Source organism: Crocodylus porosus, unplaced genomic scaffold, assembly GCF_001723895.1.
Source record: "Crocodylus porosus isolate Cpor-Errol unplaced genomic scaffold, CroPor_comp1, whole genome shotgun sequence".
Lineage (NCBI taxonomy): Eukaryota > Metazoa > Chordata > Crocodylia > Crocodylidae > Crocodylus > Crocodylus porosus.
Genome location: NW_017728906.1, coordinates 140,019,169 through 140,033,493, shown reverse-complemented (window position 1 = coordinate 140,033,493; position 14,325 = coordinate 140,019,169).

Sequence of the window (14,325 nt, the reverse complement as noted above, 5' to 3'; positions counted from 1 at the left end):
GTGAAAAATTAGGAAATTTAGTATCTTCATTTGTGAATGCCTCTGAAATCAAAGCAATAGGGTTTTTGAAGCCAAATTCCATGTATCTCATTCTCCAAAACCTGAAGGAGGTGGGAAAGACAGCAGCTGGAAGGCAGTTAGAGAACAGCTTCATGTTTGTCCAACTTTGCATTTTAAGCTTTCACATTTTATTTGAAAAATCTTGCAATGAGTAAAAATAGTGTGGTGAGGGCTAGATTGTAGCTATCTGTATTCAGAGGGAGGTTATGAGGGATTCTTCTCTATTTTTATTTCATTACAAACAACGGCCACAGTCTTCATTCTTGTTCTCTTTGCATGAAAATATCCAAATATGTTCAGCAAACAAAAGCATTGGATCAACTCTAGACTGCTCCCTCTTCATAGCAGTCTCACTAATGTAAGCCAGTATTGGGAGAATAACTCTTATTCATGCATTCCTGAAGTGTTCCAGATACAATTCAGGCTGATTCACCCACAATCCTTGCCCCGCATCCCTCCTCCCATCCATCCTCCCCTTCTCCCCTGCTGCCCTGACTCTTGCGGGGATAAAGTAACTCTGAATCCTGATTCTGGCTTTGGCTGTAAAAGCAAAAGCAGAGCATACTGTACTATATGCTGTAAATGCTGCCCTTTGGGTTCTGTATTTGACACTCAGCTATAAGGGACTACTTAAATAACCTATTTTTATGAAACAAAAAAACCCTGTAGCAAATAGTCTTTTACTATTAATGCAGGTACTTGGAGTTTAGAGACCAGGTACTTATTAAGTGATGGACCTTCTGTCTTTTAGTAACTTGTAGTGCCATTGTATTCCTCATTCTAATTACACTAAGAATAGATGTTTTTCCCCTGTGCCATAATAAACTTAACAGATTCTGAAGAGAGAGAATTCCCTGGACCTCATGTTTCTCTTTTATCCTCAGATACTGCTTGATTTTGATTTGGTGTGGCATGAGTTTTAATATCAAGTCAATGATAAGTTCAAGGGGAGCAAATGTCTTAGAAAGGAGATGACTGGATCACTTTGAATCTACTGGTAAAAATATCCAAGATGAAATAAAGCAGGTCAGTGACAAATTAAATAAATGAAGGCAGAGAAAAAATGGCAGAAAGATAGCAGAGATGCATTTAATACACACAGACATAGCAAAACATAAAGGCCAAAGAATCCTGCAGAAAGAGGAGCACTTTACAGGACACCCACAATATACTGTATCTTCAGTGTCCCTTATGACAGAAATATCAGTCACAGAGCTGGGCTTAGGCAAATGTGTCATTGTCGTGGTGCTCTTTTGTGATGCTGTTATCTTACATAAAGTGCAGCTTGCCAGTTCACTCCTCCAAGACTATATTCTCTGAAGAAGTACTGCTAGTCCAGTGATACATTCTGTAACCTTTTTGCTATACATGTGAGTGCTTCAAAACAGAATAAGAAAGTGGGCAGGCTTATAGCTGAATGCTCACTGATCTCCTGACCTTTCAAGAAGACTTGATAACCTTTTGGAAAGAATGTATTTACACAGTTCAATGTATGGTGGAAGCCTGCACAAGCTGTAAAATATCTATTTGTTGCCTCACTTAACAAACATATTGATTTTATTTTTCACGGTAGCATTTGGATTACCTGAGCCCTTCTTGCATTTAATGATGTTGATACAGGTAGTCTTACATCTTAGAGGTTTCTTTACTTTGGATATTGTTTGTCACTGTTTCACTTGGGAAAGAACAATGATTTCTTGCTAGAGCACAAAAAGGTATTTTGTAGGTTACGCCACTTAAACTTGAGCCACACTCTGTCTTGCCTTACAACCCTAATCATGTCAGAGTGATGGTGTAGCTCCAGGAATTATGAGAGATAAAAGGCTTTTTTGGATGATATATTTTGTTGCACCAACTGTATAGTTAGGAAAAAGTTAAGACAAGCTTGCAAATGCAAAGCATTCTTCTTCAGGTCTGAGGAGGAAAGCAATCACAACAATTTTTAAGAACAGAGCTGTGAAATTGGGGTGGGGGTGGAGGGGAGGAATAACCATGGGTGGTAGACAAACAATAAGTAGAAGAAAAGAAGCTTCATTACTGGTTGATCAAGACCTATCAAAAGGGAGGAGCGTAATTTTTACTTGTAGTGCGCAGGAAGCATTTCAGGAATCAGGTGGATTATAATGTGTCTTAAAATCAATATTGATGTTCAGTCCTTGGTTTCTAGTGTCCAGGCAGCTTAGTGTCCCTAAGCTTACTGTTTAAAAGTGTTTGGTAGATTCCCCTTAAGCACAAGGCAGTGAGGTCAGAAAGGGAGTGGTTATTCGCTGAAAAATGTGTTTCTGTCCTTTATATATTATATACTGATTATGTGTGTTGTTGTCCTTTATATATTTTTATGAAAATAATTTTGGTGTGTAGTTACAGTTTAGTTTCACCCAAATAGTTACCGAGAGGGGTTTTGATACATTGGATCAGATATATCATATTTTGGGAAAGGCATGCATAGGATCCATGGATTCTGATGGGTTCATTATGGGAGGTGTTGACTGCAGTAGCAGTGGAGATATGCCAACAGATTAAGCATCTACTGTTAAGGCAAGACTGTGTCCCATTTGATGTCTCTTTAGCAGTGGGGAATTTGCTTCTGATGATGAGTTGGGCAAGGTTAGGGGATTGTTTGAAAGCCAGGAGTGGAGCAGCTAGGAATATTTCTTTCAACATCTGATTTTTATCACATACAGGTTGTAGTTATTTGACAGTTCTTCTAATTGGTTCCAGTGTGGGGTGGGAGGTGACCACCATGAGTGTACAGTCACAGACGGGTTTCTTTTTGTTTTGTAGCAGATTATTGCAGGGTATCTGGATGTCTTCTTCAAAGATGCAATTTATTTCTCTGCTGAAGTGTCCTATAAAGGCAGGTTTTAGGCTGTCCAGGTTAGCTATCATGAGTGTTCTCTGAAGGGCAGAATAGTTGCATCTACTGGCAAGAATGCACAACACATGCACATAACAGTTCTAACATCTAGCTTATCTTATAGTCTTTTCCATAGTCTGCCTCTTTATGGAGAGAGAGTCACATCTGAGGAAGATCAGCCTTGATATTTTCCTTTTTAAAACAGTTTCCCACTTTTTTAGATCTCTGCTACTCATTTGCCCATATCAGTGCTGATATATATGGGAAGATTAGGGCATGTATGCTCTTCTAGCTCTCAGGCTCCATTTTATGCCACAAAGATTAGTAATTATGGGCTCCTATCCATATGTGCAGAGCCTGCTTTGATGCATTGGAAATCCAGTGCATCAGAGCAGACTCAATTAATTGAGTCTGCTGGAACATGAAAATTGACATGCTCCAGTACCCTTCTGTGTCACGTGTATCAGCATTGCTGCAGATCTCCATGCTGAAAAAATGGCAAAGAGATGTTTTTAAATAAAACACATTCAAAGAGCTTTAGTTCAAAGTGCCCTGCTGCCATTTTTTCAGCTCGGGGATATGCAGCGATGCTGATATATGTGATGTGTGGGCACCTTTAATTAGCGTGGCTAACTAATTAAAGCGCTCAGCACTGTGTCCCACAGCAAGTGTAAAAATGCCTTATATGTTTGATCCTGTGACGTCACAGGTTTATAAATTGAAATTAGAAGTTGTTGTATTGGTTCAAATATAACTGTGTTTTCTGGACAAAATCAAAGGTTGAGAAAATCCATTTTGTGTGTGTGCCTCTGGGAGTGGGGTCTATGGGCTACATAGAGAAAACATATTTGCTTTGCCTGTCTGCTTGTGATAGCCTGAAATTGGCCTCAGAGTTTGAAGAAGCGTCCTTGATTTTCAGTTCTCAGGAGTTTCTGTAGAGGATATCTCCTTTAATCCTAAGGAAGGTCTTTAAAATAAGAAAAGTGTGTTATTTAAAACCTATCAGCATTATATAGCATGGATATAACAAAGGCAACAATATATGAATAATTTGCACTTTTAGGGCATGTCCAGATGAGTGCGCGTACGCAGGAGTGTGTATTTGCCACAGCACATATAGCAGTGGCAACATATTGGCACATGGCACAGTGTGGGGAGGCAGTCAGGAAGGCCAACCGTACCTTGTCATGCATCCACAGATGCATCTCGAGCAGGTCCAAAGAGGTGATCCTCCCCCTAAAGAAAAGGCTGAGGGGGGATCTATTGGCCTGTTATAAATTAGTCAGGGGGAATCAGCAGGCATTGGGGGAAACACTATTCCCCCGAGCACTGCCAGGAGTGACCAGGAATAACGGTCACAAGCTGGCAGAGGGCAGGTTTAGGCTAGATATCAGGAAGCAATACTTCACGGTCAGGGCGGCTAGGATCTGGAACCAACTTCTAACAGAAGTGGTGCAGGCTCCTACCCTGGGGGTTTTTAAGAGGAGGTTGGATGAACATCTTGCTGGGGTCGTTTGACCCCAGTACTCTTTCCTGCCATGGCGGGGGGTCGGACTAGACGATCTACTCAGGTCCCTTCCGACCCTAGAAACTATGAAACTATATTTGTGCAGCTGCTTTGTGACCTTTGAATGTGTGCTCTGGTGTGCATCAAATTGTCTTACGTAGGTGTGCACCAAATTGCCAGCACAGCAGCCTTACCTGGGGTTCTGGGGGCCTCCCAGGGCAGCAGCAATGCCAATCTGGCCACATTCCATTTGTGTCAGCACACACTGCTGCCTTGTGTGCTGCATTGCTTTTTTTTGCACTGTTTTTTTGACATTGGCACACTCCTAGTATCAAAAAACCTTACCGTGCTGCCAATTAGCAGTGTGGCAAACAGGTGAATGTACACTGCATGTGGTTTGCGGCACCTCAAACAGCTTTGAGGCACCACAAACAGCATGTGCACGCTCGTCTGGACACACCCATATTGTGTAGTTCATTCAGAGACTTCAAAGCACTTTTACATCAGAATGCAGTATATTATTTAATTAAAACTATTTGATAGAAGATGTGCTGTAGTCTGATTCAGAGGGTACTATGGAAAGAATATGGGGCCCAGAAATGCTTATATAGGTAGCTAAGCAGAACTTTATTGAAATAAAAATGGTCCAGTCACTGCATCTCCTTCTCTCCTCTGGCAAGACTCTCTTAATTTTGATTTTTCAACTTCAAAGCTTTCTAACAATACACCCAGTAAAGAGAAAGAGCCCTGTTCATGCCAAAGGGCTTATTTCTTCCCTCCTATAACCTGAACTTCTCCCTCTAAGTTCTCTGTAGGTAACCACACAAGGCATTTCTTTATTTTTTTCCTGTGGCAGCTTTCCTGTCCCCACACATTCTCATGTCTCCCAGAACGGTACCAAAGACTTGCCAAAGCAACAGTTCAGTGAAGAGGTCCCTAATGATTCAGCCAAGAATAATTTATCCTGTGTTAAATTCCCTTTCCAACAAGACACTCAATTAGCATTACTTTTTAATCATATTTTTAGGACTTGAATACCACTGTGTATAACCAGCCATCAATAGGAAAGATCTCTCCAACAGCCTTACATATTTTTAGTAGCCTTTATTCCCATATAGCTTCTCACTTATTAAAACAAAATCAACAAAGAAATCAATGCCTTGACTTCATTTCACTTGCTATGTGCGTCTTTGATTGAACACAAGTAAAAGAAATATAGTCAAGTGAGGGGACGCATCCAGATGACCACGTGTGTGAGGTAGGCGCACTGCATACCCACCTATGGCGCTGTACACTGCATGCGCCACACATGCAGGCATTCTCTACACTGCTAATTTGCAGCATGGGGGTTGGGGTGGGGGGGAGGATGGGCACTGGGAAATCCCAGTGTAAAAAAAACATGCCTAAAATAAAATGGGGTGATACATGTGGCAGCAGTGTACACCAATTGAAACTGGAGTCTGGCTGGCTGGAGCCATACTCCAGCTGCATTGCTTCTCTGTCTTTCAGTGTTTCAGGCTCCCTGTTGATGGATCGCTGTGGCTCCATCCCCCAGGGGTCTGCAAGACACCAGGTAAGGTTGCTGAGGCCAGCCCAGGTGCTGCTGGGGTCACCCAGAGGCCCCAACTAGGGTAACATGCTACACACCAGAGTGCATGTGCCACTACTGTTTGTGCCATATGTTGTGTCACTGCTGTTTGTCCCTGGAGAAATGCACATTTCTGCTCATGGGGACATGCTCAGGATGGGTTTATGGCACTTGGCTGCTCAAGATCTCTTGTAGTGCTATTGTCACACCCCACTACTGCTAGTATTTATAACCTGGCATGGATATTTAGTCACATGTTTCCTGTTGGGATTGTGAGAGGAGTTCAAAAGAAAATGAAAAAGTTTGCTAGGCAAGCACAGAAAATTTGGTAGGCAGGTCAGATATTTTGAAGGTTTGCTTAACAACAGTAAACTGTCAAAGAGGTTCTGCAGAGTAGCACTTATCTACAGTATCATTTGAAACAGGAGTTAGTCACTTTACCGTTCAGTTCAGCACAACAAAGCAAAGTGATGGGGTCATTGTCATTTCAATTTCTTGGCACAGGTATGGGGCATAATTTAACCTCTTGAGCCATTTGTGAAGTGAGCTGTGGAGGCTGTAAGTCAAATTCATTCTTAAATTTCCCTTTTATCCTGATTCTGTAGAATACGGTAGATAATTTTCAAAGAAAATATGCTGGTACAGCTGTTATCCTGTTGATAACTTGTCTTTCATCTGTGAAATCGCTTTTAGACTTGGTACCTGCCTTGAACATGAGCATTACATCTTTGCTACGCTGTTGGATTCATTTGAAAGATATCCTGCTGCTGCAGCTTGGGAGAAGTGTTGGTGAATTTTAAGGGAGTTGTTTGGATTCACGGAATGATCAACCAATATGGGCTGCAATGACAGGATATTTGGTTAATAGCTTTCAGATTTAATAGTAGAGCAAACCTTGTAAATTTGGGCATAAAGGTAATCTTACCAGCCTTAGCCTACCTTAAGTACCATTTAGTATTCAGTTCTCTCCCCTACAGTGTCTTTTCTAATGATACCTTCCTTGATTGTGATGTTTTCTATCAAAACATATCAAACCAATATCTCCAAAGTAAGCAGATATTCACTCCACTTAACAAATTCATTTACAGAGAGAGGTAGGTGGTGAAACAAGAAATCAGATCTTTCTGCCCCCTGGGTTCATAGCTATAGGGCTTGGCTTCTTAAACTAAGGAAAAAGCTTTGCTATCTCAATCCAGAAAATAAGCTTTCAGTTTTACCTACCCACACTTGCATTAGTTCAGTGGTGATGCTTATCTCTGAAAAAACACACAATCTTGATACAGAGGAATAAAAAATGCTTCTTTAAAGCTGTTCTGAAGTATTTAATTGGTTGATGATATTTCCCAGTTGTGAATTCTGATAAAGAAAGAGAAGGCGCTGATATCAGGATGATTTTAGCAAGATTAACATCCACACATAATGAGCAACATACTGTTTTATATTGATGGATCAAATTCTGTTCTCAGTAACAGTTCTACTATTTTATTAACATCAATATCTAGACTATGGTCTATAACTTAAGGGGCCTCGTTAAAAGCAAGATATTTAACTTTTCTTTATTTTTCTCATTTATTCTCCATGGTCTGTAATAACTAAAAATAACATTACTCTGCCTGTGTTTTCTCCTTTTCCATTTGGCAAACACACAGTTTCCCTGTCTGTATGCCTTATGTGTCATGAGCCAAGATAAACAGAGCTGTATTAGCTCTTTGTGTGCTGTGAAGATTTAAGTACCATTCCTTGCTGTGCTCTCTGCAGCCTGAAGAAGGAAGAACAGCACTCATGCAGACTGTTCTCTTTGAATCTCAGGGAAATACTGCTTTACCAGCCAAATACCCTTTTGCCCAGTTGGTTAGTCTGAGCCTGGGATAGCAGAGGAAATGGTGTAAATTAGGGGTGGGGATTTGTGTTTGTGCATGCTGCAGTTATGGAATACTGCACCTGATTTCCCATTCTTGGTGTGGCGCTGCATCTTCATGAGACAGCCAGTCTGCTTTCTATTGAGCTGGAGAGAGGACCAACCCTGTAACAGAACAGGAGTGTTTGCATTGCTTCTCTCTCTTTCTGTGTTTCAGGCTAGTAAGAGTGGCTATAAGCTGTGGTTGGGGTCACAACCAACCCATCTGACAAGGATTCTCTCAGTGGTGTTTGAAGCCCATCTCATAAGTGATCCATGTTTATTATGCAGTCAATACCTCTCAGTTTTGGAGTCTCACTAATAAATTCAAGCTCCCTAATGCAGTAAATATGGGTACTTGTACACGTGATGATGTCATAATGTACAGGCGATGAAAATTTCCCTTCATGTAGCTTGTGTGGCAGGACAGTGGGGGCGCTCGTGCACTGAACCACTCACTTCACTGCACCCAACCGCCTCCCAAGCTCTGAGTGCCTCCCCTGGGGCATCTTATATCTGGCTGACCCCCTTCCTGGAGCACACCTGCGAGCCTGGGGTAACTGCTGCTACCACCCGGGGGTCTGTTCTGTATTCAGGCCCTGTGCCACTCAGGGTACATAGGCCTTGTAGACCTTGAGGGCACTTGACCCACTGCGAGAACCTGGGGTGCTTCCTTTAGCCTGAAGCACAAAAAGTAGCTTCCCTTAGTCAGCCAAGCATAGGGAACATCAAGGCAGGCCCAATCCCTCTCCCCACAAGTCCACCCAGCTTGTTATAATGGAGAGCTTTATTAAAGAGTGTAGGCTTAGGGAAGGTTACAGGTTAGAGAAGTATCACAGAATAACCCAGAGCAAACTGTGTCAGCTTAGTAGCTGTTTGATATGCTTCTACATTACAGTAACCTCTATATCTAGATATGTTCCAAGTGGTATACTCATTTCTGCATCCTGAGAGATAGAAAGAGAGTTGCAGATGTTCCAGTTGCTGTATGTAACTTAACATGGCTGCTACCCCTCCTCTTGGGGAGTCTTAGCTTATGTAGCCCTTTTGACAACACCTTTGAGACCCAATCACTGCCAGGTGTTGTTTGATGTTGCCCAACCAATTTAAAAAGCATCACTAGTCACCTAAGAGAGTGACATGGACTCAAGCCCCTGCCCCCATGCCATGAGGTCAATGCTAAAACAATAGAGAGATGGAGTCCCCACCCTCTTAGCTGAAGTCCCTCATGTCTTCAAAAGGAGGCTAGACAATCACCTTGCCAGGGTCGTTTGACCCCAGCATCCTTTCCTGCCCATGGCAGGGGGTCGGACTTGATGATCTGCTTAGGTCCCTTCCGACCCTACCAACAATGAAACTAAGAAACACTCTGCAGTAACCCGGGTCAACCAGGTTGACAGACAGGTGGGAAACCAGTTACAAGGAAAAAAACTAATAGAAGACACTGGGAAGAAATGGGGATGAAATCCTTCCAAGGCTTGTACATGTGACAAAATTGGCCTTTTAAGCAGTTTATTTTCCCTTTTTTTTACTGGTTTAATGCCAGCACAGTTTACAATTAATGCTGTCACAGTGTATTTCCATTTAAATGGTATTATTACATAACAAAGTAAAACTCATTTAATGTATTTTAGTTTGCTATGTAACAAATTGCAGCGATACATCCAGAGAAAGTACCAGGGACGGTGCACAGGGTGCTGGTAGCTCAGGCATGCTTGGAGAAGCTCGAGCTTGGCAGGCTTCCAGTGCCCTGTGGACCATTCCCATTACCTTCTCTGGCCACCAGCACACCCAGCTGCTCTCCTGCTGCATTCCTGTACTTCCCCAGGGGCAAGCCAGCCCATTCCCAACCAGTCCTAGGGGGCAAGAAGGCAGTGGGAGCAGTGCATGGGGCTTTGGAAGCCCACCAAGCCCAAGCTCCCCCAAGTACGCCAGGGCTTCTAGAGCCCCATGCACTGTTGGGTCAGGCTGGATTCTGCCTGCAACCTGGGGCAGCATCTTTGTGCTAGCACCCCACCTGGGTGGCCCGGAAGGGTGCCATCACTGCCATAGAGGGAAGCACTAGGCCCATCTGCAGCTCAGGAGCTATGTGACTTGGTGGCAGCTCATGCAGGCAGGCTCCACCAAGAAAAAAAAAAGCAGTGAGAGGTCTGATATCTAATATGTCTAGTTCATTTTAAGAAATGTGCTTCAAATTAAGGAACATGAGCTTTTAAGAATTTAAGAGTTGGGATAAGCTAGTGTAACTTCTGTACCATGTATTGACAGAGACTGGGAGGCTTCTTCCTGCAGACAGCCCTGATTTTCTTTAAAGAGTGTTTGCTTGAGGTCATGCCCTAAGCAGAAGTTCTTCAGCTCTAGTTTATGAATCACTGGAGGTCCAGAGAACAGTGGTTGGATGTGTACATTGTACTTACTGGTCGTGTGGCGCTGGCTTTCCCTTTTATCTAGCTTCTAAACTCCATCCAAAAGTTAAAAATATCATAACTGCTTCTCCAATATCACTTTATTAAGTATTGGATTATTGCTGTTGTCACTGGGATTGTCAATTGATTATTAATGGGAAGGAAGGCAATTCACATGGTTGCATATGAAAGAAGGCTCATCTTTGCATTAAAAGAAAAACTGAAAAAGCTCAAGGGTACATACAAATGTAACATTTGTATCAATCTAAGCAAGGTTAGGTTGATCTAAATGCTTGGTCATGTAGATTTTCACAGGGTTTAAATCACCCTAAAAATGGTGTGCCCAATCTAAGTTAGTTCACTTCAGGAGATGAGCTAACTTTTGATTGGCCTAAGAGTTTATTTTCCTTTGTGGTTTAATGCCAGCACAGTTTACAATTAATGCTGTCACAGTGTATTTCCATTTAAATGATATTATTACATAACAAAGTAAAACTCATTTAATATATTTTAGTTTGCTATGTAACAAATTGCAGCGATACATCCAGAGAAGGTATCAGGGACTGTGCACAGGGTGCTGGTAACTTAGGCATGCTCGGAGAAGCTTGAGCTTGGCAGGCTTCTAGTGCCCTGTGGACCATCCTCACTTTAAATAACAGTTGGCCTAAGTTAACTCACACTAAAATGGGTTAACTCAGCCAACAAACACTTGCATACATTAAGAGTACAGCCTTGGGGTTGGCCACTCACCCAAGCCCTGGAGCTGTGCTGTTTTAACCAACCCTGCTATCCTCTGTCCCAGTACATAACAGCTCCCCCTGCAGATCCATCACCTCCCCCTGTATCTGGCAGACCCCTCAGGATCCTCTCCCCCCTGTAGGCCCATGTTCCCCCCCCCATAATCTGCCAGTCCCCCTGCAGACCTTCCAGCTCTCTCCTGCGCAGGGCTGGATTCATGCATAGGCAGACTAGGCGCATACCTTGGGCCCAGAGTGGTGGGGGTGCCTAGTCCTTCTCTCCATGGAGGTGGCACAAATGGCCCCATTTGCCTTCCTTCTCCTCCACTCTGCTGGCCTTGCCACTGCATCGGTTGCTTCCTAGTGGTGGCTCTGAGCCCTGCTACCTGCAGGTGGCAGCATCAACATGGGGAAGGGGAGGTCTCAAGTGTCCCAGGGCCCATGAATTTATTTGCCTAGTACTCACTAAAGGGTTAATCTGGCCGTCTCCCTGTGGATGCACCAAGACCCCTGATCCCAGGACCCATCAGTCCTTCCTTCCCACTTTATCTCTGGCTGCCTGAGTGAATGTCTGCACATAGCAAAATATGGCTCTGGTTTAGGTAGCTCAAAATAAGCCATCTAACCTGAGTTGGGTGAATTCAACCCTTGTTTTTGCTGCAAGAACCTTGATGTGAGTCTTTCAGGTTTACCATTCATTGTCATTCTTTTTCTTGGCAGCCCTGAAAGGCACATGTTGAACTTACAGGGAGCTGAAATACATACAGAGCTTTACAGATTGCTATTATTGCTTTTGCATTTTGCATGGATCATCACAGTTTTTCTTCTGCAATGTTTTCTCTCATACGTATGCCTCCTAAAACAGTCTTTTGTTGTATAATTTGGCATAATGTTACATGCAAAATAAAACTGAAAAGCATTTTGGGAATATTCCAGTGACAAATGTCCTTCCAACTCATTTCTTCTGCTATTCAGTGGCTTAAGGTACCTCCAGTTCTTTAGCTAACTTGGGTATAATAAGGCATATTGATTCATGTTTAGTATTTACTGTGAGGGAATGCTTCACCACAAGTAATGACTCAGCTTGTTTGCATAGCGGATTTTTTACACCTTTGGCATAGATTGCTTGCAGGAGTGCGTTCATTGCTGTAGCGCATCTCTAGTTTAGAGTGGCTATCATTTAAAATATCATATTTCTGTGTACTTGAAAAAATCCTAATAAGATGCACATTGTCACTGAAAGAAATCAAAGAGATGACACTTTAAATAACAGTTGTTTTCATGGCTCTTAGATCTGTTTTCAGCCACCCTGTGTTATTCCAAAATAGTATTGAAAAAAAAATGTCAGCCATGGAGCAGAAAATGTCTTTGTCCTCATTAAAAATAGCTTTTTCACATGCATGTCTGCTGAGTTCCATGGGGCTTGACTTGCCTTCTTAGGCTAATGCTGACTGCATAATTTTAAATTGCTTGACACCATCTCTGCAGAACTCAGCTGTTATGTTCTGGAACATCAGCATCCTTCTGTCTGGAGTAAGAAATTGTGCTTTATTTTCAAAGGCCTTCAGTAATAGTGTACTATATGAACAGCTTACTAGCATTAAACTTTAATCAGAGGGCTTTGGTTCTTTATTTTCTAGTCTCTGTTTAAAATTTTAAATGTTCACAAAAAACCTGAATGACAAACATTTAACAAGAAGTAATTTCCTTCTCCTTCCACTCCTCATTCAAACAGCTTATTTTATATACATACATACATATATATGTATGTATGCATATGCACATATATGTATGTATGTATATATTATATATATAGATGTATAAAATATATCCCCCTAATTTTCACTATGTATATGTATACACACACACACACACTTTTTAAAATGGAACTTAATTCCTCCTTAGTTTGGGCCCTTCTTAACAATGCGAGCAACTGACTATTCCTCCTAGATGAGTGGTATCAAACATGTGGCCTACAGGCTGGAACCAGTCCACATAACTGCTCTATTCATCAGGCTACTAGAAGCTGAGCCCAGGGATAGTGGGGCATTTGGGGTCCCTGGCTATGATGGACATAGCTGTTGGCAGCAATGGGTGAGGGCTCTGAGTGAGGGCTGTAGAAACACATTTGCCCCACTGCTTCTTGGGCCCCTGCCCTGCTGCTACCCAATCTGCACTGCTGGCTCTTGACCCCCATTGCCGGCCCTTGACCCGCATTGCCACTGCTTTCTGAACCCACTCTTCTACCACGGCCCACCTTACAGGCCTCCTGGATCCACACCATTCCCCAACTGCTATTGCTGTCCCCAAACCTGTAGTGTCACTCCTGGACCCATGCTGCTCCTAGACCCCTGCCACTGTCCCTGAGCCCTTGCTACTGCTACCAGACCCACTACAGCTGTGACTGGTCCCATGGATTGATCCTAAGAGAAGCCTCTGCTGTCTGGATTCAGTCCAGGTCCCAGGATGAATCTGTCACTCCTGTACTAGATTAATTACATGGTTTTTATTACATGTAACATCATATTTTCTGAATTATTGTATGAATATATTTAGAAATTAATTTTCTGGTTTACAGATGAGGGACTAAATCCTTTTTAACTGTATACTCATAGGTGGTACATTTGCAGTGACATAATTGCAGGTTTTGGTACTTATACACAGCTGGAGATTCTACACTGGGAATACAATGGAGTTCCCACTAAGCATACTCATTATAGCTACACTCTCATTTTTACAAATGCACGTGCCACAGTGCCAGGCACTTTGAAAAGCACCTGGTGCTGTGACACTTGTATAAGTGGCAAAATGCGTGTCAGAGTTGAGAAAATGGCAGCGGTGCACTTTTGAACTAAAACACATGGGTGGTGCTTTAGTTCAAAAGTGCATCGCCACCATTTTCTTCGTGCTGATGCATATTCTGCTGGTTATACAACTGCACTTGGCGCAGCACAGTTTGCCTCAGCTTATGTGCGGAGCAGACTCAAGCGGAGGATCTGTGGCCTGTCATGGGACAAAAAAGTATGTGTATAAATGCCCTCTGGCTAGATAGGTACTCAGTGAAAGAGGATGCTGCAGGTACATGTGTAAATCCTAAAATTTTATCTTTGGCAAAACCATGACTAATGGGCAGGGATCCTGGTTTTCTCTGATTAAAAAAAGAAAAAATCCCCAATTTTTGGTTAAAATAAAGTAACCCCAAATCACATTTTTCTGTGATTTAAATGAAACACCTCTCTCTCTCGCTCTCGCTCTCTCTCTCTGTATATATATA